The 24,609-nt window shown below is 41.1% G+C and overlaps 1 pseudogene; it reads left to right on the top strand.

Annotated features, from left to right (window-relative positions):
- The first annotated feature begins 1,120 nt into the window (after positions 1-1,120).
- LOC145393996 (NADH-ubiquinone oxidoreductase chain 2-like) overlaps positions 1,121-24,609 on the top strand; it is a 137,261-nt pseudogene continuing 113,772 nt past the window's right edge.

Here is a 24,609-nt window from a genome sequence, read left to right as displayed (position 1 = left end):
CCCCTATGATTACCACACACTTCTTTTTCCCCTTTTCCTTTGTACAAGGGAATAATTATACCTGACTTCCAATCCTCCGGGACTCTACCTTCCTCCCAGGCCAATCTGCACATCTTCCACATCCATTCTACTACTATCTATCCTCCATGCTTCAACATTTCACCACATACTCCATCAATTCCTGGGGCTTACTGTTATATTCATTATTATTATTATCATCAATCATCATCATCATCTTTATTTTTTTATGCAGCATGCCTTAATCCGGGGTTTTATTTTCATCTATTCTCGGTGTTGGTAAATTATAATATTTCGGTAACCATCGTGGGGTTAAAGAAAAAGTTATACATCTGACATGGTTTTATACTGAAAAATAAAGATAAATACATATACTGTGCAGTGTTTACATTCACTGGTGGATATCACCATCTGTCTGTCTGTCTGTCTGTCTCGGTCTGTCTGTCTGTCTGTCTGTCTGTCTGTCTCTCTCTCTCTCTCTCTCTCTCTCTCTCTCTCTGTATGTGTGTATATATATATATATATATATATATATATATATATATATATATATATATATATATATATATATATATATATTATAAACGTGTGTGTGTGTGTGTGTGTGTGTGTGTGTGTGTGTGTGTGTGTGGTGGAGGTGCCCACCATCTGCTCACTTGATGTGGTGTGATGCAGTGTAACCTTCAATTGGCTCTACACTGATTGACAGACCAAATGATTTTCTGTAATCCATAAACCGTTAAGCTAACTACGTTGAGTGGTAATCATAATCAGATGAATGCCTGGCCAGTCGGAATAGGACTGTAAGAGTTTACATCTGCAGGATGGTTGAGGTTTGTTGTTCACATAATGCCACTCAGGGACGGGAGAGGCTGGTCACCTTTGCCTTAAATGTCAAGAGTGAGCAGCCAAGCACCGGGCCGCCACGCTCCTGATGGAGCAAAGGAATAGATGACATTGGTTTTGGCGATATATATGTGTCATGGTTTTCATAACAGCGTGATTTTGATAACTGATATATATAGAGCTTTTCATAATTTCCGTATAAACCTCGGTGTGGGGTAAGGGGTGTGTGGAGCGGAATGGACGCCTGCCCGACACTATGCCTGAGTTGGACCTGACTCTGGCGGAAGTCTGGCTCGGCACAAGTTGTACCTGTCTCGCTCGCTGCCTGCTGTTGTCCCTGCTGTATCTCTCCTGTCAATTGCCTGTTTTTGGCCTCATGCTAGCTTCCTCAACCCCTTCTGTACGATGAGTTTCCTCTTAAGTCTTTTGAACGATGTTAGGAACAGCGTCCTTTAACTCGTTCACTACCGTGACATTATATTTTTCCACCACCGGGTGAGTTCATTCAGTGTACGGGACGTCTCTTAGAATGTAGAGGTTAGAAGTAAGCTCCATTTACTTTTCTAATGCATGTATTGTAAATTGGGTTCTTGTTACCGCCAGATCATTTCATTTACCTTGAGAGACTTCACATATCGAAGGGATTGATACAGTTTTAGGTACCATTACTCGCGACTAAGGTCGCAAACAAAATTACTAATCTTGTCGTATTTAAGACTGATTTTTATAGGAAGGACATTTAAAGGAGAGTGGAGAATCTTACCATTTTGCTTGTTCTTTCAAAAAACAAGATGAGTTATGTCTGGGAAATGAACGGGTGTCTGTGAATCTCAGTCCAGGGGTGGTGTCTAGCAGGGTTAAGAGAGTAACCCTGGTGTCTAGTAGGTCAGTAGTGTTGTTAATGACATCGGTCTTGTTTCATCCATCCCGTTCATTTACACCTGTTTCGCCCTTGTGGGTTAGTGGTGTTAGGCAATGAGGTATGGGGACAGCACTGTGCTGCTTGTAGATGGAAGCCCCAAGATGTGGCTGGAAGGTCGTCTGTCACCTAATATCAAATTTATAAGCGAGTTACCTGCTGCAGCAGCCTACTGTCGCATCCCTACCTCTCACAGGGGAGATATGGGGCTGTTTGATGGGGCTGTATTATTATTATTATTATTATTATTATTATTATTATTATTATTATTATTATTGTTATTATTATTATTATTATTATTATTATTATTATTATTATTATTGTCATTCAGTCCATTAACCCTGATTATGGTGTCTGTTTATCTCTCTGTTGACATCTGAGCAACAGTTGCGTCGACCTGTTGTTCGCCGTAGCTGCTACATCTTCCCCTTTGATGTAATCTGGCAGGTGGTTGTGTGATACGGCACACTTGTGATCAGTAATCCTTTACCAACATCCATTCCCAAGAATCCGCTGGTTGGCAATATAAATCGGCTTAACATGATCTTAATTTGTGCTTACGTGCATTCCAATCTCGCAAATTATTGTTGGTCAGTTTAACAAGTTTTCTCTGGTTATATTGTCTTGTTTCACAGGCAAAGGAGCTAATTATCTCAACTGTACATACCTGCCTGATCGCTGGAGCGCCTGTATCTGTATCGGACAAGCTGCGGCCAATTTCCCAAGTGTCAAAGATGGTAATTAGTCTGGAATATTAATGGTGTGGTTGTCTGCTGACGCCGCAGGGCATGATTTGACACTCATTTTTTCCGCCCTCCTGCACCGAATGTCATTAGCTACTTGGACACAAATGGCTGAAGTAAGAGAGTGATGGTATTTTATTATTATTATTATTATTATTATTATTATTATTATTATTATTGGTGGTGGTGGTAGATGAGGACGTCCATTATCCACTCACTTGATATAGTGCTCCCCCCCTCTTTGTCTGTCTGTCTGTCTGTCTCTGTCTGTCTGTCTGTCTCTCTCTCTCTCTCTCTCTCTCTCTCTCTCTCTCTCTCTCTCTTTGTTTCCAGATGACTCTACATTGAGTGGCAAGCATAATGGTTTCCTGTAATCCAGGAAGCCATTTACTACACTGGGTGGGAACCATATTACCAAATGACGCCTTATGGTCGAGTGAGATAAGGCACTTCAGCCGAACGGAGCCTGTATGAGCTGCATCTGAGGGGTGATCGGGGTTTCTTGCTCAGATAATGCCATTCAGGGGCCGGTTTGGCTGGTCGCCTGTGCCTTAAATGTCGGAAATGAGTAACTTAGCCCCGGGCCCTGTTCAGTCCTGTCTATTTAAGGCAAAATGCGATCGGATGTTGCTGTTGTTGTTGTTGTTGTTGGTGGTGGTGGTGGTGGTGGACAACGATTGCCAAGCTTTGAGTTCCTACTTTTCCAACGGAATTGTATGAGATTAAAGGCTATTATTACTGTGGTTATTATTATTATTATTATTATTATTATTATTATTATTATTATTTTTATTATTATTATTATTAACAGTGTTGTTGTTGCTGCTGCTGCTGTAGTTTATGATGTTATTAGTTATGGTACATAAGGTATGTGTGAATTTTCCTCAAGTAATTACTGATGTGCAGCAGTTTTACCAATAAGAGGTCACCTTATAAGCTAATATACTCGTCTGGCGATAGCAAGCCTAATTAATGTCTACGTAGCGATAGCAAGAGTTAATAGATATACTTTCTGATTATCTTCCCAACAAGAAGTGTACCTTGAGCTGAATGCAAAGGTAAGAGGGTAGCAAGAATACGAAACGGAAGACGTCATCACTCACAAGAGGTTAATATTATGATTCATTGTAACAAAAAAGAGACTCATTTCTTCACCCCGACATCTGAAGCTATTTGTGAGGATATTAGCTTAAGGGGCGTGCCATTCCTACCTTCATTCTAACACTAATTAATCTAGTTGTGAATGTGTTAGCATTAAGGGTGCGCCACTAATCCCTTCACCCTCGTACCAACTAACATGTTTGTAATGGTTCTGGGATAAATGAGGCGCTACTCATCACTTCACTCCGACACCCAGGATGTTAGTGTGTTAGGAAGGGTGTTGGAACAAAAGGAGGTTCCAGTCCTACCTTCGCCCTGTTAATGAAGGTGTTGGCATAAAGGGAGCGCCACTCCTCCTTTCACCCTGACGTCAGCAATGTGAGTATATAGCAGGAGCGTGAAATTGTTAATATTGTTGCCATTAACACGTACTTTTGAGGGAACTTTTATTTTTCTTTCAATCTAACGCCAGGCAGTTATATTGATGTATGAGTGAGTCATAAGAAATCAAGAGTGTCAATAAATGTGTTGGCATAAACGATGGGTGCCAGCGAATGCCATCCTCACCACCCGCTGCCACCGCGTTAATCACCACTAACGGGACATTAATCACTATCCCTAATTAAATCACAGGCAAGTCATTAATTTCCCGCCAAGGTATGGGCGGACCCACTCGTAAATTGGCGCTACCTGTCCCAATTAGCGACCAGGTGCGAAAAGCCCTCGTAGGTAGGGGTGCGGTTATGGAGTGCTACTGTGATTTATCTTATATTTTTGCTTCCATGTGTTTTTATGCCATCCTTAACTCCTTCGGCCCCAGGACGTCCTTAATGCGTTTTTTTACCAATTTTATGGAAAACTACTCGAACTTGAGGAATTACATTTGCCCTCACTGACCTTTCCCGTACAAGAGAGGATTCCTGTTGTTGAAAATAATCATCTGAAGCATTAAAGAAATTAAAGGACTAAGTCGCTGAAAGGAAACTCTGATTGTGTCCATGATGAATGTCTTCAGAGTGTGTTTGTGTTGCTTTGGTTGATATCGCTGCTTACAAAGAACTCTGAATTTCCAGGTTCCTACGAGACTACACCACTTGTAAGCCAGATGTGTGTGTGTGTGTGTGTGTGTGTGTGTGTGTGTGTGTGTGTGTGTGTGTGTGTGTGTGTGTGTGTATAGAATAAAAAAAATTCTCCTTTGAAAAAAAAAAAAAGTTGGAGGGATGAAGGTCAAGGTTTGCATAAATCGAGGTGGCTGGACAGACGGCTCTTTGGGGGGCTAGTACTCTGTAATAAGGCTGATTAATGAATGAGGTGGGCTTGATAAGGGGGATAATGAAATGAGGAAAATCGTCTTTGAATCGACCGGGCGCCAGGGTGAGGGTGTTGCAGTAACCCCTTCATGACGACAGGTCTCTACGAAGCTGCGTAAAGTGTCTGGCGTTAAAGACGTCATTGTGTTGAAGGGACTATTAGAAGTTGATTCTGAGTTCTTTACTGTGAGAGGTCTTCCTTGAATTAAATAAAATCGTTAGCGGCAGCAGGAATGCAAAATACATCATCGTACTGTAGGGTAGGTGACCTGTTCAGACAAGGATGATATATCAAGCGCTTTATGGTAGCTAGTAAAAAGGCAGCCATGCATGCGAAAGATCAGAGGCGCTTTGGCGATCTTACACCTGACAGAAATGGATGATGCTCCAAGGAAGGCGATAGGAGGTCAAATAACTCAAGCAACACGAACACGCAGTAATTTATTTCTTATTGCTTCTAGAATACTATTTTATTCAGCTTAGGAGATGTCTCTAGTAGTAAAGAGGTAAGTGTAAGTTGCATCTAACACCACGCCACACAACACTCCATTTCACCCTCACACCACAGCAAGGATTCTACCCGAAGGACCATGAAGCTCCCACATGTAGTTATTGGATGCTTGTTTAACGTCCTTTTTGCTATTTACCTCTTAACTGTGATGTGTTTTTTCTTGCAACATTCAGACTATTTCAATTAGGTTTATAGAAACTTTTCGAAGTGAGGAGTTAGATGTAGCCTTAATTACCCCTTGACTGCATGCGGTGTTCCCCAAGCTTAATAAATTCGTTTGGACCTACCAAGAATACACCAATAGTCATCAGATTCATGGTGTTAGTTCATAGTAAATTACAGAAAGATTATCTTCTTCTTTTGCCCACAGTTACAGTTAACAAAGGCGGAGAGATCATAGATCACGACACAAACTTACTTACAGTATACATGGTTGCGATCAGGAGTCATTAAAGATTATGAATAATATTTTAAGTTCTCAACTAACTCTTGGTTTCTTGAATATTGTTTATGGTCATGTTCAGGAGGGTCATTGACTTTGTACATAACTTTTAATTTTTCAAAAAGCAGTGATGACTTCGTGGATTCATGGTGGTATTGGAAGTCAGTTAACCGTCCCACGGCATAAATAAAGGTTCCAACGGGTGGAGCAAGGTTCCGGACTGGGAGATCTCCCTCACCTAGGATATGACCAACACGAAATTGGCCTCCTTCTCTAATAATAGTTTTCTGAAGGGACACTCAAGCCTTATGGTAGGAGGGACAATGGAGTAAGGAATATTTAATAATCGTTTCTGAGTTTTGACAAGACTGACAGTTGCCATTTGGGTGTCGACTAAGGCGAAATATGTGATGCTGCCTTGTAGTGAATGAATACCTGCAGCAATAAAATCCTCATTCTACCTATAAAGCTGATTTGCCAGTTTTTTCTCAGATATACAAATCCAATTGTATGGAAGATTATGTGATTTATCATATATCCTTCACTTATAATAAAGAATAACTACACTGTTTTAGGTTGTCTGTCTGTCTGTCATTTACTCCTCTATTTCTCCATCAGGAGTATAGAGATCCGGGCTTAGGCTACTTAGTTTAGACATTGAAAACCAACTACCATTCGCTCTTTCCTTAACGATATTATTAATGCAGAAAACTCCAACTGTCTCTTGCAGGTAAACTCATTTGGGCCACATCCAGCTAGAACGCCTTAACTCACTAGATCCCCAGACACTCATTTGGTTATATGGTTACTGTGCAACATAATAAATAGTTTCCTGGGCTGCAAGAAACCATTTGCCATGTAAATGGTGCGTGACTTATCTGTAATTGGGTTTTTGTTATCAATCTTTTCTTGTCCTGAAGTAAAGTTCTGTTTCCAGGAAGACGGCTGGCGTTCTCAGAAAAGGGCTTTCCATCATCATCATCATAATTGCGTTTTTATCCTTCGTCTTTCTCCCATGTTTTACCCTTTCAGTCAGATGACATGTACTGTATTTTATTTCAGCTACCTCCAGCCGGTTTTGCATAGCTTTGGAGAAGACATCTTGTACTGAAGAGGTAAATGAAGACTAAATCGAGCCCCGCCTTGTAAATAAAGTGCATAATATCGTCGGGAGATAGTGAGACTAAAGTGTAAGATTCCTCATCGGACTGAAGGGGTTAGCTTGTGCTTTTGTTAACACTTTCACATCGATGGCATCATTTTTTCATATTCTTGCTACATCCAGACGATTTTATTCAGGTTAGGAGAGACTTTTCGAACTGAATGAGTTGCACTATATTTAGCCATCAGCAATCTCTTCACTGCTAGATATTATTCCCAAGCTGAATATAATCCTATGGAGGTAACAAGGATGAATTAAAGAACATGTCATCAAAGTGAAGGTGCTAAGACGCTAATGTATGGTGGTAGGGGAGCTTCTTCCGGTCGGTGCTATGAAATTCCCAACACCCATTTTTTCTCAACTCTAGACATAAATCCCTCCGCCTTTGATGTGAGCTCGTATATCACGCCGGGTTCTCGGTCCTGCCGCTAGAGGGCTCTCACGTCGTTGAGGATATTTTCAGCACGCCCCAGCTCGTTTTTGTCATCACTATTTTTGTTTTTAACTTCTTCACTTTCTTGGATGCATTCCATTTATTATTCTTGCAAACAGAAAATTCTTTGCTCTAGTTAGGAATGATCTACTATAGTCTATCTCTTTGTATCTATCCATCTATCCATCAGTCTGTCGCCAGACGACTTAAACCTGTATGGGGTGGCCACAAACAAATCGCCTCCACGTTGCCCAGTCCTCAGCCATTTGACTGTTCTCCCTCTAATTCACATCCCCCTGTCTCATATAATTATCTCTCCATTCCATCCCTCCATCTCATCCTTGGTCTCCCACTTCTTTCTCCCTCCACCTTATTCACATAAACTGCTCTAATAGTAAAGGGATTAAGTAAGGCTTTATCTTAGTCTTCCAATTCGAAATATCTCTCCTAAGGTAAATAACAGCCACTGTAAATAGAAAGAATGAATTAGCTAAAGCGTCAACAGATTTAAGAGGTTGAATCCAGAAATTCTGCTCAGAAAATTTTTAGTCACCTATATTCCATAATATAAAGTATCTGGTGCATAAAGGTCATATCCAGTCGACTATACACATACTCAGCTCTGCCACACAGCTCGAAACCTGAAGCCTGTCTGTAGTCTAAACGCGAAACTGGGCGTGGGGAAGGGGGCGGTGCACGGTACATAAAGGGCATATTCAACGTGGTTCAGCTGGTTGTTTATTAAGGCAGGGATTGCTGTTGTCAAAGCATTTTTTTTTCTTTCAGTCTCATCCTCATAATTCGTTCACAGTCTTCTAAACCCAATCAGAAGAGTGACCTTTTTTTTTTTTTTTTTTTTTTTTTTTGTCTCAGCACCTTTTAGCGATATTAAACAGTTTAAGAGTGACTTTTCGAACTGGAGGGGTTAGAGCTGCCCTTCATTAACCCCGTCATTGTCAGAAGCTTTTCTTAGTTCGAACAAAAATCGTCAAATGATAACGAGTAAAATAAAGATCTCGGGCTGAAGGGGTTAACTATAAACTAATGTTCATGTAAGACGTAATATGTCCTTTTTGTTAAGAATGATACATATTAGGTCAGATGCATAACTTCAGTGTTGACTTAGTTTCTCATTGCTTTGTTTACATTAAGTGGTTGGTGTGAATGATGCAAATGTTGGAAGATGAAGTACTAGAATACGTCGCATAACGGCAACATAGATGATACCGAGTAAGCTAAATCCGAAATCTTTTCTATTGTTCTGTTATTCACTGGACAAGAGTATCGTGATGTGAAAGAACTGTATTGACATTTATCTTCTAATTGTGTTACCGTGAGAAAAAACGCCAGAGCTGCAAGATCGAGTACGCCCAGAATTAGCCAGGAGAATCGCTTGCTCTTCTTCACTGGACACGGATATATCTCAGTTCCTTCCTTGTGTGATATTATACAAGTGCTGGAAGATGTATAATGGGAAGTACTGGAAAAAATCGCAGCTTTACTGATACGGGGTCAACTTAGTTCGGAAGGCTTCCTTAATCTTCATTTCTTTACGGAACTAAATGTCTGGTATATACGTGAAAGAATTTACTTGACATCTATACCTCCTAACTGTGTTATCGTAAGGAATAGCACCGGTGCTACGAGGCTGAGTAGTTAGGTCCAGAATTTGTTTCAAGTGTCAGCTGCTTTTCTTCATTAGACATGGTGGTGTAGTAGTCAGAACACCTCAGTCCGAGTGACAGCCTTGCATGACTTCGATCTCTTAGTGGTGACCAGAGGGTTTTCGATCATGAAATGCCATCAGGTGAAGTTTTGCATTTGTTCTATCCCTAAAAAGTGAAATAAGCTTTGTCGATCACGTTATGCCATCAAGGGAAATAGGCTGGTCATAATGGATTGTGATACACTAACCTAGGGTCCCTGAAACTGTTACTGCATTTAATGGGTCGTATTTCAAGTTCCACAAGAGGCTTCATAGAACATTTTCCTTAACTATTTGTTATGCACCGTACATCGTGATATGGCATTTTGTCTGTTTTCATGTGAGAGAACCGAGCCACTCCCTCTGCTTGAGTACTAAGCTGTGGTTGCATGAATTTCGATGAGTCGTAGTTATGAGGCAGGAAAGAGTCTCCTTGGTTTCTGGATAAATTCAGCCTCCAACCTAACCACACTTAAGCCTGAACTAAACCAAAAAGGTGTTAGAGGTCTTTGTCAGATGAAAACAGACGACTGTAGTATCGTCATAGTTTGCCTCAATAACATACAAGAAGATAGAAGGATATATGCCAAATCAATTGCCAAGGAAAAGATGTCACGAAGTCTGTCTCACCAACGAGAATACGTCCCTATTTCTCAGCTCCTTCCTTGTTGCCCGCCACGACCTACCTTACTGCTGCGCCACCATTACTGCCCCACATAATTTTTAATTAGCGAAGGGAAAAGAAAAAATGCAGGCAGAAATATGGTTGCTGGGGAGGCGGCAGGGTGGAATTGGGAGGAAATGTGAAGGTGGGCATAATGGTGGCTGAGGAGTGACGAGAGAGAGAGAAAGAGAGAGAGAGAGAGAACGATGGCAAATTCACTCAAGTATCCTATACTACATTAACAACGCTTAAACATGCATTCTAAACTCGTCATTACGAGAGGTCTTTTCTAAGTTGTAGGATAGACCTGGTGGCTTTGCGTTGGGTGACGAGCCTGGTGGTTTCCTGTGGGCGAGGAAACCATTTACAGTCCTGGGTGGTAACCAGCCCACGTGTGTTCCCTACGTGTCGACAAGTGGGTTGGTGAAGGGTTAGTGCCCCTCCCCATAAAACCACTAAGTCAAAGATAAAGAGCCACGCCACGGGATTATGGCGTCTGGCTGTAGATACAGTAGATAGATAAAATCGTTTATGGACAGCACAAAGATTTCGTAAAACGAAGTCATCGTGCCGAAAAGGTTAGAAGTAAGATGGCTCTTGAGAGAATAAATATTGGTGTCAATCATGGAACATTTGAAGAAAACAAAAAAAATGACTGCCCTCTGCTTCCCTTTTGACAGTATTAGGTAATGTGAAATATCTGGTAGCTCATCTTGAGCCTTGAGGTGTTTTAGTAATGATATCAGTGGTGAAAGTGCTGACCTGAAAGTTGAAAGTTGAAGTTAGGTATAATTGGGCAAGATAGTGGGACAAAAAAATAGAAAAAGAGCTTCAGTTCCATTTATCGAACTATTTAGTCTACACATAGCCAGTTATAGAGCATTCACTCTAGTTTTTTGTTCGAGACTCAATTAACTCCTCGAGATTAACGAGTTTTCTATATTCTTTGTGCTAATTCCAGGCGGTTTTACTCAGTTTACGAGAGGTTTTTGAGCTGGAAGGTTATATATGACCTTCGTTAACCTCCTCACTACTTAGATGTATATAAGTGTTTTAAAGTCACCAAAAGTTTCTATCTGCAGTATATATATATATATATATATATATATATATATATATATATATATATATATATATATATATATATATATATATATATATATAATCACCGTATTTAAGATGCCAACCACGCAACAAAGTTGTCACCTGAGCGGACCAAGGAGCGTTTCGCATTAACTCAGACGTTACATGTATGGTAATTTATGGGTAGATTAAGGCTCATTCAAGGTAGCCAGCGACCCACACATATATCATGATAACTCGTTTGCACCGGCCCGTAACTCTTATCCTAACGAGTCGCTATGGTCTGGCGGTGGCTCCTTGGCGGGTTAGGAAGAGATGTATGGCGAGGTGCTTAGTGATCTATATTTACATTTTGATTCAGAGGCTGATACCAGGTGGTGAAAATGTTTAGTTCGTTTGGTCTGCAGCGTGTATTCTTTTGGCTCTTCACTCTTTCTGACAGGTTTACGCTATGAGAGGTGCATTTATAAATAAATATGTAAAACAGTATGTGCTGATTGTTATGCCAGTAAGATAGAGCGAGCATTCTGTGGGCTTGAATGATGTGTGGGTGATTGTGGGTCTCATTTCACTGGGCATGCTGTTGATAGTTCTCCTGTTTTGTACTTTCTCTCCCCGTGTTTCTGGATCCTTCCTTACCTTATCTTCAGACGGGAATGAATGACAGTATGATGATTCACTAGGAGGGGCCTCCCCAAAGCTGAGTAAAGTCATCCAGCAGGGGTCAAAGTAGATTGTAATGTACTGTAGTTTGTGTATATGCAGTTATTGGTAGGTCTTCAGGATGATGATGTCTTTTTGTTATTTCATTCTTAGTGCCGCCAGACGATTTTATTCAACTTAGAGCAGATCTCACATAGTGAAAGGGATTAATTAGAAATATACGGCCGGCCTGAACACCGGACTCCTTGTTCATCAAAAACTAATTTATGGTTAGGTTGTCCACTCCCCCTTCCGTTCCTCCCTCCTCGAAAAGACTGAATCATTATTAAAAATTGCTGATAGGCGAATTATTAGGCGTTGGGGCAATCACGGGAAAATTGTAGTGAGGGGACAAAAAAAAAAAAAAAAAAAAAAAAAAAAAAAACAGGTGGTCATAATTTTTCCCCAACGGTGTAACTCCGGTACCGCACAGAGTTTTCGTTTATTTACCCTTGCTAACTCTCACTTCATCCTGATTGCCCTGTTAAACCCTTTCAGTACGTTGATATATGCTCTTACCATTACCAGTGGGTTTCGTTGAGCGTAAAGGAAGCCTCGTGTAACCACTTCGGCACGATGGTGTATTTATTTTATCCTTGCAGCGGCCACGCGTTTTTATTTAGCAAAGAGGAGACCTTTCTTCGTGATTTTAAAGTCAGACCTTTATTTTTTTTTACTAAGATGTCATTTTATTTTATCATTGTTACCGTCAAACAGATACGGTATATGTAGCTCACGGGAGATGCCTGGTAATGAAGCGGTTAATTCCTCAGTAACGCAATACAGTATACTGGTACATGCTTAAATTTATTTCCTGGAAGCCAACTTCTTAGTGTTTTTCTACATTTTTCTTGTTTCCAGAGATCTTCCATATTCCAATAACTCTTACTGTGTACTTTTCTCATCAGTACACATAGGTATTTTGCCTGCCATTGAACACTACATCTTCCCCCATAAAAATCCAGTATTTTCCTCACCAGATCCTTTATTTTCATGTACATAGTCACTCTTATTATTTCTTTAACATGGATAAAGTACCTACTTCACAACTGTCTTTGTTTTCATTGACCCAGGCAAGCATTATATTATTCCCTAACAGATATCAGCTGTTGTCCTCACAAGTGTCTCCATATTTTTCCATCTACCTGAGACAAGTACTGTATTTTCCTACTAAAGGTTGATTAATTTCCTCACTAAAACATTTACTGTATTTTCATCCAGCCAGACAAGTAATATGTCATCCCCTCTCACATGACAAAAGTTTTCCTCAACCATACCTTTATTTTCATTCACCTAGACAAGCAGTATAGGACCCTAAACACATATCAAGTATTGTCTTCTCTAGTGTCAGTCTCCCCACCTCGTCAAAGTCCAGTGTACAATATATTTTTTCCTATTGTTCCCCGTCGTCTTCATCGCCTTTTCCTATAGTTCACTCATTTTTGTGTCAGTACGCGTACCATATTTTTTACCTCTCTCACCACTCTGTGTTCCCCTAATTAAACCCCCCTAGACAGATCAGGTTACATACTCTTGCCTTTATTTTCGTCCATCCAGACAAGTACTTTAATAATATTCACTTAATGTTAATCGGTTACTTTTGTCAGACTTTATTTTTTACCCAGACAAACAAGTACTTTCCTCACCAGTGCCAATCGCCCCGCCTCGCCAGTACCCAGCACACATTTTTTCCCTTTGGTACTCGCTGTTTTTCCCTTTTCGAAAAGTTTAGCGGGGAACAAAGCTCGCCTAATATTTCACCTCCTCTTCTTCTCACTTCCCTCTGCTGCCAGGTACTGGTATTGCTAAGCTGGAAGAGGCTTTTATTTTTATTTATTTATTTATTTATTTTTTTTTTTTGCCCAGAGATTTCGTTCATACAATAAATGAGGGAGGAAAGTGACGGACACTTCCTACAGTAAGTGTGAAGAAGACGCCGTGGAATAGGTGACTAAGTATATATATATATTTTTTTTTCGTGAGTGTACATGCGTAATTGTCCTGCAGTACGGGCTTCTTTATTTTTGCCTCCATCACCAATCTGCGTTCCCGTCATTAAACGCTCAGCATTTCTTTCGCGTACCTCACTGACTGCCTCTCTGATGTCGCATTTTTTATCGGCCCCATTAGAGCTTTCCGGGCTTTTTCTTTCTGAGTTTTTTTTCAGCAATTTTTTATTCCACCACGCTACAAATTGACGCAGCATCTGCGAACTGGCTTTATCAAGTGTCTTTGTGTGTCTGCCTGTATTCTGTTTGTCGCTAAGTCTGTTGAGGTCTGAACTCTATATTTCATATCACATTTTAAGCACATCATAATTATGATGTCTTTTTAAAGTTTATTCTTATTACCTCAAGAAACTTTAATTCACATCTGGAGAGACTTTTTGAACATGATGAGGTTAGAAAAAGCTTTCATTAACCACTTCAATAAGAGACACCTTTCCAAAGAGTAAGTAATTCAAATGGAGGTTCAAGATTAAGCTAAACACACGGCACCTTGTCGAAAAGGTTGATCAGATAGCAACCCGTAGTTTTCTCATTATTTATGGTACAAGAAATATACCTTATATACTACCCCAAATCAACTGCCTTGTGTCCTACATCTATCAGATATTCATATTTTCCTCCCATCTCTACAATATTTAGCTCATATCGATTAACCTTTTCAGCTGACAATATGCCGATGTACTGTACTTTCTGTTTTGCTTTCGCTACTACCATACGATTTTATTCAGCTTAGAAGAACCCCTGGTATGGATGCAGATGATGAAAGGTATAGTTTAACCTTTCCAATTCGTAAAGTCTTTCCTTAGCTGAGTACAATCGTCTAGAGATAAGAAGTCATCGTAAAGAAGGGAATAATTCAGTGATACTGTGCTGTGTGCTTTATTCTTGTCTGGAATTCATCTTTGTCAGTGTCTTTAAAACACACACTTTTCCATTCAACCTGTGTCAAACACCCTCGCTCCTCTCCCTTACCCTACCAGTTCTAATTCTCTAAACTGCTACCCTGTCATTTACCCCGTTAACACCTGTCTCTTTCCACGTTCCCCCTCACCACTTCCCTTTCCCTCCCCTACCCTCACGTCACCTCTCCTGTTTACTGTGCCTCTCCCTATTATCACCACCTGTCACCTTCCCTGATATTCTTTACCCCGTCGGCTCCTTCTGTCACCTCCCTTGCTGTTCCTTTCTCTGCCGTCACCACCTGTCCTTGTCCCCGTTCCCTCTCCGTGCTATCCTGCTTCCTTACCCACATGTAACCTCGCTTGTCCCTCCCTCTACCATCGCCACTGGTTCTTTTGCCTGATATTCACCTTCCCCTTTCCTTCACCTGTCTCTTGTTCCTCGTCACCTGCTCCTTTCCCCCGCCACTAACTCCACGAGCCTTGCTACCTTGGGACTACGACCTCGCACCCTCAAAACGAACCAACACTTATACTATCAAATACAGCACTCACACTCAAACTTCACACTCCCAAAACAACACACACACACACACACACACACACACACACACACACACACACACACACACACACACACACACACACACACACACACACACACACACACACACACACACACACACACACACACACACACACACACACACACACACACACACACACACACACACACACACACACACACATATTCACAACAACTCTCACCCTGTCAGACCCAACACTCACAATCCCAGAACCAACACACACACGCTCAGACTCTACTTCACACCTTCAAAACCAAGCTCACCCCGTAAAAACCAACATTCGAACCCCAGCATTCACACACTTAGAAGCAATATCACACTCTTGGAAACAACATTATTCACAAAATCACCAACCACACATCCTCAAAGCCACTCTCAAATACTCAAAACGATCTGCCTTATATCCACTAACTGCACATCCTCATAATCAACACACACCCTCTAACCCACCAACATCACACCCTCAAAACCAACACTCAGTCCACTCTAAGCAAATCACCCCCTTCCCTCCCCTGCCCAAAAAGAAAAAAAAAAGGAAAAATAGAAGAGGAGGTAATTCATGAGTGCGATTATGTGGGACAATTAGCGTGTGGAGTTGCGTGACCCCCCAGCCAGGCACACGCAGCCCCTAATTACCCACTCTAAATTATCACTCTAAATTATCAGCAAATAATCAGTGATGAGCGCTGGCGGGTCGGGATTATGGCCACTGCCCCCCGCCCCGGACCAGTGGGGTCTTTGAGGTACTGACGCTATTTCACTGCTGGCCCTGCTTGCTGGTGTGCTGGTGGCGGTGGCTGAGGGTGGTGGTGGTGGTGGTGGTGATGGTGTGTGTTTGTGTGTATGTGTGTGCATATACTCGTATGTACTGTATATATATATATATATATATATATATATATATATATATATATATATATATATATTTATATTGATAGGCAGATATAAAGGAAGTTATAGATATATGCCGGTATATATAAAGATATTATTATTTGTTATAATACTTGAATTGTTTCCTACTTAGGCGGTTTCCTTTTCTTGTTTGCGATTTCTAAGCCCCTTATTTCTTTGTCGGCAATTGGATTAAGGTGATGATGATGATAATGTAGTATAGATTCATTTCTCCGTTTTTTTGCTGTACAGTCATTTGTGTTTTTCTTCTGGGCGAGACAAAAAGCGAGGCCGTGTGTGATGGTGAACTATCTATTTCCGGTCTATATTCCCTGCCATCCTTCATCATTCCTGACGCCTCCCCGTCCCACTCCACCAGCTGGCCTCTCGCTCCCTCTTCTCTCTCTCTCTCTCTCTCTCTCCTTTCCATGGCCTTCTTACTCTTCTCCTTCTGTTATGCTTTTTAACCCATTTCCCTCTCTCTCTCTCTCTCTCTCTCTCTCTCTCTCTCTCTCTCTCTCTCTCTCTCTCTCTCTCTCTCTCACACACACACACACACACACACACACACACACACACACACACACACACACACACACACACACACACACACACACACACACACACACACACACACACACACACACACACACACACACACACACACACACACACACACACACACACACACACACACACACACACACACACACACACACGTCCCATCCTAGACAGCATCCCAGTCCAAAATCCATTCTCTTCCACCTGTGTTGCCATTCTCCGAGTTCCCTCATCCCCCACCCCCCTTCTCCCCTCTCTCTCTCTCTCTCTCACCCCTTTCCCTCCACTCTTTTTTCTTTCTTAGACCTTATCGTCCATTCTACCTTCTGTCTCACAATTCTCCCTCCAGTCTGCCTTTTCTCTCACGTCTGTCCCTCTGTTCACTGTCATGTCCCACACTTTCCCCTCCATTCTTTCTTCTCCCTCACACTTTTCCTTCGATTCTCTTTCCTTTCTTAAACTTATTCCTTCATCTTCATTCCCTCTCACGCTTAAAAAATATTCTTCACCCATGTCTCTCACTTTTTTCCATTATCTGTCCTCTGTCAACTCGTGCCCTCTCCTTCATTCTCCCTGTCTTTCATAATTCTCTCTCCATTCTCAGTTTCTCACATATTTTTCATTCCTTCTCCGTTTCAGCCTTCTCTCTCTCTCTCTCTCTCTCTCTCTCTCTCTCTCTCTCTCTCTCTCTCTCTCCCCCAGTTCCCTCACTGCCCGTTCTTTTTATCTCTATTACTCTCTCAGCTTAACCTTCCCATTCTCTGTGCACTCACAGCCACTTCTTCCCTCCTTTCTGCATCTTTTTCTCACCTATTCTGTTCCATTCTCTTTGCTTTCCTTATGCCTGTGTCATTTTCTCTATCATATGTTTCAGTGGGATCCATTTTGCTGTTTACTGTCTCACCCTTCACCTGCATTTTTTGTTCTTTCCTGCTTTTTTACCATTAATCCATCGGTCTCATGCATTCCCTTCACTTTGTCACCTTTCCCTCTCTCATGGTTTCTTTGCCTTCCCTCCTTCTTCCACTCACAGCATCTCTCTCCTTCCCTCATTATTTCTCCAGTCTCTCCTTCCTCCACTCATTTAATCCTCCCTCCCTCCCCCTCCAACGCACCCACCATAACACTTTCCCTCATTGCCACTTATTGCGTCCTCTTTTCATTCCCCTTTAACTTAACCTACTTCCCCTCACATCTCATTCTCCTCCCCTCCTTTTCGTCCCTCCCCTCTTCTTCCTTAATCCCACCCATATCTGCCTGCTCTTTTTCTCTTCCTTCATCCTCTTTACCTCGCTTTCCTTTTATCTTTTCCTCTCGGCCCTGCCTCCCCTCAGACTTGTCGTTGGCTCTCCCACCTTCTCGATTATTTCACCATAATCTTACTATTACTTCCATTATCCCTCCTCTCCCTTCCTGTCCTTCCTCTTGTTATCTGCTGTTCCTTCTTCACTCCTGTCCTACCATTTTACGTACCCATTCACCGCTTCATTCGTCGATGAAAGATATTTATGGTGTGGAAATGCATGTAATGTGCTCTCTCAGTGTCCACATGTGTCTCGATGCGCACTAATCGCCAGGAATAAACACACAGAAAAGTGCCGGACAGTAATGTCGAATGGTGAACAAGTCTCGAAGTTAGCTCGTAAGAAAAGAACGGAATATGCAAGTTCAGATACTTCATTAATGTCCACATGTTTTGCCCTGATGATTGCATAGGCTAGAACAGACACAGCGAGGCTGTCGGATGACAACGGGTGGTGGAAAGACGCTCAGATTTCCACTTAGAAAATACAAAAAAAAAAAAAAAGACAAGATAATAAATGATCCACTCTTGAATAAAGAGAGAGAGAGAGAGAGAGAGAGAGAGAGAGAGAGAGAGAGAGAGAGAAGAAGAAGAAGATGAAGAAGAAGAAAGAAATGAGTTAACAAGCTTTGATAGTTTCAAAGTGTCCACATTAGTCTCAGCTCACACTGATCTGCCCAAACTAACGTGCCATACCGGTTTCAAATCGCTTATTATACAAACACATGATGTTCCACCTCTGATAAAATCACCAAAACTTAGGAACAAAGGAAAGGAAGGTAACTGCAGTAGGCCTGTTGACAAATACAAGGCTGCTGGTATCACTGTTGACAAGGGTGGGAGGCTATATGAATAGAAAAAGGATACAAAATTTTAACCATAAAACTGTGTCAGATTTATTAGATATTTACACAGTGTCATGCAGTTTTGAAAAATTATGCAGCATTACTGAATTTTACGTACCATCATTCCTGATTTAGAACAATTTGTATGTGCTGGGGAAACGTTTAAAGCGACGGAAAAAGTAAGCTGTGTTATGGTAATATGTACAATAGGGGGACATTATTGTAGGCAGAAGAAATGCGGTACCATTGATGATTATGATGATAAATCATAATGATGGTGGTGTGGTGGTGGGGATGATGTTTATGATTATGATACTGATGATGATGATGATGATGATGATGATGATGATGATGAGGAGGAGGAGAAAGAAGATGAATTTCTATAAGAAAAATATTTATTTCATCAAGATAACTTTAGCAGATCAGCTATTAAAACCAAAGGGATTCGATGTAGCCTTCATTAACTTCTTCACAAAAAGTATTCCCTGATCTGAATGAAGTTTAGTGTTTCAATATAGGCGGGATTCTTTTATTCTTTTTTACAAGGTTAACCTCGTCAGTTCTAGAGACCCGTCCTGTGCTGAATAAAATGTTATGGCAGTAGCAGAGTTAATCGGATCGTCAGGTCAATGAAGAGTATATGGAGAGCGTTTCTTCTGATCACGCCAGATTTAACTGAATGAAATAGACTGATAGTAACTCAAAAAAGAGGTAAGTTAATTTGTTATCGTAGCCAGAATAAAATTAATTAAACATCATTGTAGTAAGGGAATTATCATGAGTTTTCTTCTTTCGCAGGTACGGTCTAGTCTCTGTAGTCTGTGGTGTCGCTCAGGGTCCAGAGAAAGGGTCTTTGGACCGTGGTGTCGCTTAGCCCGACTCTTCAAACCTGCCCTTCTCCTTACTATCAAAGCTGAACAATACTTGCAGGTATAGTAGGATTGTGAAACTGATTACCTCTGTGGACCACCTCTTCAAGTCAATCTTTCCCTGTAATACCTAGATTGGTATTCACTTGCAGGTGTAATATAATCTGTGTAGTCTGTGGTACTGTTTTTATCACTAAAGTCTGGAGGATTGAGAAGAGGTCTTATTATCCTCTCTCAGTAATTTGCAGTTAAATCATAAACCTTAGTAATATCCCTTCAGGCTGATGTCGTATTATTCATTTTAATCATGGTGCATCAGTGAAATGATGAATGGAAGCTGCATCTAACATTTCCAGTTCGAAAAGTCTCCCAGAGTTGAACAAAAACATTTGGAAATGGCAATAATAAAGCAGGTACATACGTCATCAGTCCGAAGGGGTTAAGGTCTACTTCCCTGAAAGAAACGTTAAGGTCTGTGTGGTCGGTGTATGTTGTGTAACTCTCTCTCTCTCTCTCAACCCATTCCCTGTCTCACTCTTTTCTGCCTGCCAGCCTGCACCTCATCTCCCAACACGAATTTTAATCCTTTATCATGATGATCATATGAGGCTTCCCCTTGTCGGTAATCCCGCCTCCCTTCCCCCTGGCCAGCCCCTCTACAATGGCGCACACAGCACATTATTTAACACACCCGCCTTCATGTCTGCCTATTGCCCCGTATGGTCAGCCCGCAGGGACCTATTATTTCTATTAGGTCAGTATTTTGACGGAAATGTAACACGTGGCTTTCTCTTCTAAGGAATTTATATTTTTTAAGGGATTCACAGTGATGCAATTTTTTTTTTTTGTCAGTATTTGTGTTATGTCAGTTCTTTTTATTCTTTTTTTTTTTTGCATTATGGTATTTATTATTCATTATGATCATCATCGTGGCTCTCTTGCTGTCTGATATATGGGGGTATGAGGTGTAGCAATACTGTACTCCTATTCTTTGAGGATTGCAGAAGGACCGCAGGTTTCATAAAAATCATATATATTTTTTTCTTACTTTGAAGGAAGGTGATCAACAAAGTTTCGAGATGTTTTCCATAATACGAGTATTCGTAGATTCTAACTTTCCTCTGAGAGAGAGAGAGAGAGAGAGACAGAGAATGGGGGGGGGAGGGAATATTTCCGGCCTGAAATGCCGAACTGAACCCGACTTTTCATTTTCTAAGAGTGTTACAGCCGCCGTAAAATCAGCCATGAACCCCGGCCAGGTCAACAGCTCACCAGGTTAGGGGGTCAGGAGGGCGGCGGGACAGCCATGAAAGACGATCGGATTCACAAACACACTTACGATGGCCTGCCTCTCGTAACCCTAAGTTTGATTTTCAGGAAGAAATGGAGACACGGGAAGCCTTTGTTCTCTCCTTTCCTTCTCATTTCTCTTTAAAAAATGTATAATACTTTTCGCCTCGTGACTAAGATTTTTTATGTAGGAAAAACTAGAGAGAAGGGAAGTGTCTGCTCGCGCCTTTCCTTGTCATTCTTGAAGAAAAAAAAAAAAGTGTGTTACTGTTCTTCTCATAGCTAAGACTTATGTTTTTAAGGGAGAACAAAAGAAAAGCGATGTATCATTTCTGCAGGAAAAAATAATTAACCATGATGCTTTTCCTTTCATGTCTAAGATTTGGTTTTCAAGGGAGAAACATAGATTCCATGCTATTTGTCGTTCCAGCAGGGGAAAAAAAAAAATAATCGAGTTACAAGAGTGAGTTGCTCGTAAGCGTGTTTGTGAGTCTCAGTCAAGTCAGGCGGGGATTGTGAGGCGGGGTACGGAGGCGGCTGTAACACGAGACACGTAATATCGTTTAATCAAGATTTATTGCAGATATCGATTTTGTTCCCCACTTGTCACGGACCCTGCATTTCCCCTCGAGGGTCTTAAACTGCCGCCCCGGGAGCTGGAGAAACGACAGAGACGAATGTACCGACGGATCACACCCCATTATTCCCACTATTTATAAAAAAAAAAAAAATCAGGCCGATGTCGTAGTTGCTGCCTTCAGACGATTTTATTCAGCACAGAGAGAAATTAAATTAAGAAGGGGTTAATGGAGACAGTTTCTAATCGCATCGCTACGGATGGTCTTTCAATTTATTTTGACAGAATCGTCTGGTGGTAGTGATATCCCCGTATATCTTATTTTTTTTTTTTAACCATCCTACATTCAGACGATTTTGTTCAGCACAGAGACGGAAATTATGTTGTGAAGAGGTTAATGGAGACTGCTTCCAACCGCTTCACTACAGATGATCTCAAAAACTTAAAATCGTCTGGTGGTAACAAGAATAAAATATAATCATACATCACTGGACTGAAGTGAATATCCAGCGCGGCTCTGTGTGTGCGCCGGGGAAAATGAGCTTACTGGTGAAAAATATGCCGAGTAAAGAGAATCTCAATTTACCTAATGGCTTTCTTGGCACTTTGATGTTGGAAGGTGAAATAATGAATATGAAGCCGAAAGGTACGGTAGGGAGCGAAGGAAGGAGATCCTGCCCCTGGTTAGACTTGGTCTCCTTTGAACACAAGATATTAACACTCTCAGGCTCCTAGGATTCACTCTCTGCTTAATGAACTCGTCTGGTGTTACTGGGAATGGAATACTAGAGATGTCACACATGAATGACAACAATATTAACATCCTGATCCTGTGCTCATTCACAGCTAAATAGAATCGTCTGGCATTAACTGAGTTGTTCGTGCCATTAGAGAGTTACCGTGCACTTTACTGGGACAAAAATTCATTAACTGTCTAACGATTAGTTTTGCTGACGAAACTATAACGTGTTACTGTAGGAAGGACAAGAAAAAACGACTGCAGAATCATCTGATGGTTCTGTTCTTCCTTCAGCAATATAACTTAGCCGGTATCGGAATGTTATCGTACTGTGAGTCTGCCGTGATCTGACTTTGTTGTTTTGATGTCGTGATACTTAAATATGCCAGCTTGCCTTGCGTTCTCGTAATACTTAGTTGCATCATCAATACACCTTCCCAGTTCCCTTTTTAAATTACTATGATTGTTTCGTCGTACTTATTGTGTATTGTCCTTCAGAAAGCCAATTTGCACTGAAATTTTCTTATTACTTAGTACCATTGTCAGCTTACACGTCAGCAGTCCCATGTTGTAACTATCGTTCTCGTGTTTGTCAGTGTAGCCGCCATCACAGCTTTGATTAATTCCCTCAGTATTAAAAAGAAAAAAAATGCAGGGATAGCATAATACAATAGTACATCGCCTTAGTGAAATAGATAAGGGCTTTCCAGATTTATCTTCACCAATTTTCTTTCAGTTAACAGACTTTCTACATGTTCTTGTAATAGCAAACCATTAGTACTGGTACGTACTGAGACCCTGGTCATAGTCATCATTCCCGCTGTCTACCCATCACGCTCTGCCATATGACTTACTGGGCGCATACTGTATGTCGGGCCAAGATGAAATTGTCCCCGAATTCCTCAAGCCTATTTCTTTTCCTACGTATTTAGTTCTCGAGTTATCGCGATCTGTTAATTTTTTTGTTCTAGTTCCTGGATTGCCTAAAGCGAATATGCCGCAATTTACTTCGATGAGCTCTTTATATATATATATATATATATATATATATATATATATATATATATATATATATATATAATCGATACCACCGAATTATTTTATTCCCTCCTTGGAGAATGTTATCCCATTTGGAGAAATTAGTTATAGCCGACATCAGCCTCCGTCAGTACTGTATGTCTGTCCTAAGTAGAACAACACCGCCTGATAGTAGCAAGAATAAAGTGAAGTAATGTGTCGTCGTAGTAAAGAGGTTAACTGCGTGATCCTCCTCCTCTCTCCTCACAGCTCTTGTTTTTCTCTCCCAGTTCCTTGATCGTGTTAAGTGAATACGCGTTAATGGATTCCGTAGAAGAGGTAAAGGGAGCCTCGTCTCCGACACCGTCAGGTGTTCTGTTGTTGCGTCACGCTAATTAATAGCCGGGCGTTGTTGACGTCTACTAGGAACCCGTGTGTGTGTGTGTGTGTGTGTGTGTGTTTATTTCCTTTTTTGTATCGTGGAGTCGGGTTCTGCAGAGTCGGGCCTCTACATTACCCCAGCGATGAACGGGTAGTGGTATATATAGGTCTCTGCATCATGGTGAGACCTACTATAATTTTCCATTTTTTTTTTTCTTGGCTTCTTTTATCCTAAACTTTTCAGTTTGGTGCCACTGGTTCGTTTCTTCACCAGTCGACTTCAGGTTTGGTACAAGTGTTCCTTGGGTAAAATAATTCCCCCAGACACCTTTTCAGTTTTTATTTATAAAGGCCTTATACAGGGTTTTATGAGGTCAGAGGTCGAACCATATATACACACAAATCTGGGGGATCCTATTTTCTTGTATGTTCATTGATCGTTATGGCAACTTGCACAGAATTACCGGTTTGCCAGTGTACTGTGCTAACCATCCTGCATTTCTTTGGGAATGTTTGGAACATTTACTCTTTTTTTATTCGTTTTCACCTGGGAAATTTGCTCTTTTATGTTCCACGAAGAGAACATTTTTAATGGCGTTGTTTTAACCCCTTCAGTATGGGAAGAATCTTAACAGACGATTTGTTAAACTAGAGAGAGGCTTTCCGTTCATTTATGGTTAACATCTATGAGTCTTAATGGCACTTTTGTTTTTTTGTTTTTTAGATTTCACACTTTCATTGCAACCACACTAATGTTCTTGGAATGTGAGTTTAAAGTACCGAAAAAATCCAGACCGCTTAACTCATAAATCATCGGGAAAAATGTAGGTTGTCAGAACTTGTCGCCAAAATAATAACAGGAGCAACAAGTGAATTAAAGATCCATAAACCATCCCCAGCGGAGTTGATCAAGGGGAGAGGCTGGTCCCCTCCTCATTTTTCAGGATCAGCCGCACACAGCCCATCAGCCCGCAGATCCCAGGGGCCGGCTCAGCCATATGG

Source organism: Coenobita brevimanus, chromosome 26, assembly GCF_032717465.1.
Source record: "Coenobita brevimanus isolate Jiangsu-jjx chromosome 26, ASM3271746v2, whole genome shotgun sequence".
NCBI classification, from domain to species: domain Eukaryota; kingdom Metazoa; phylum Arthropoda; class Malacostraca; order Decapoda; family Coenobitidae; genus Coenobita; species Coenobita brevimanus.
Note: the sequence above shows the minus strand (reverse complement) of the source record. Positions and strands in the feature narration are given on the sequence as shown.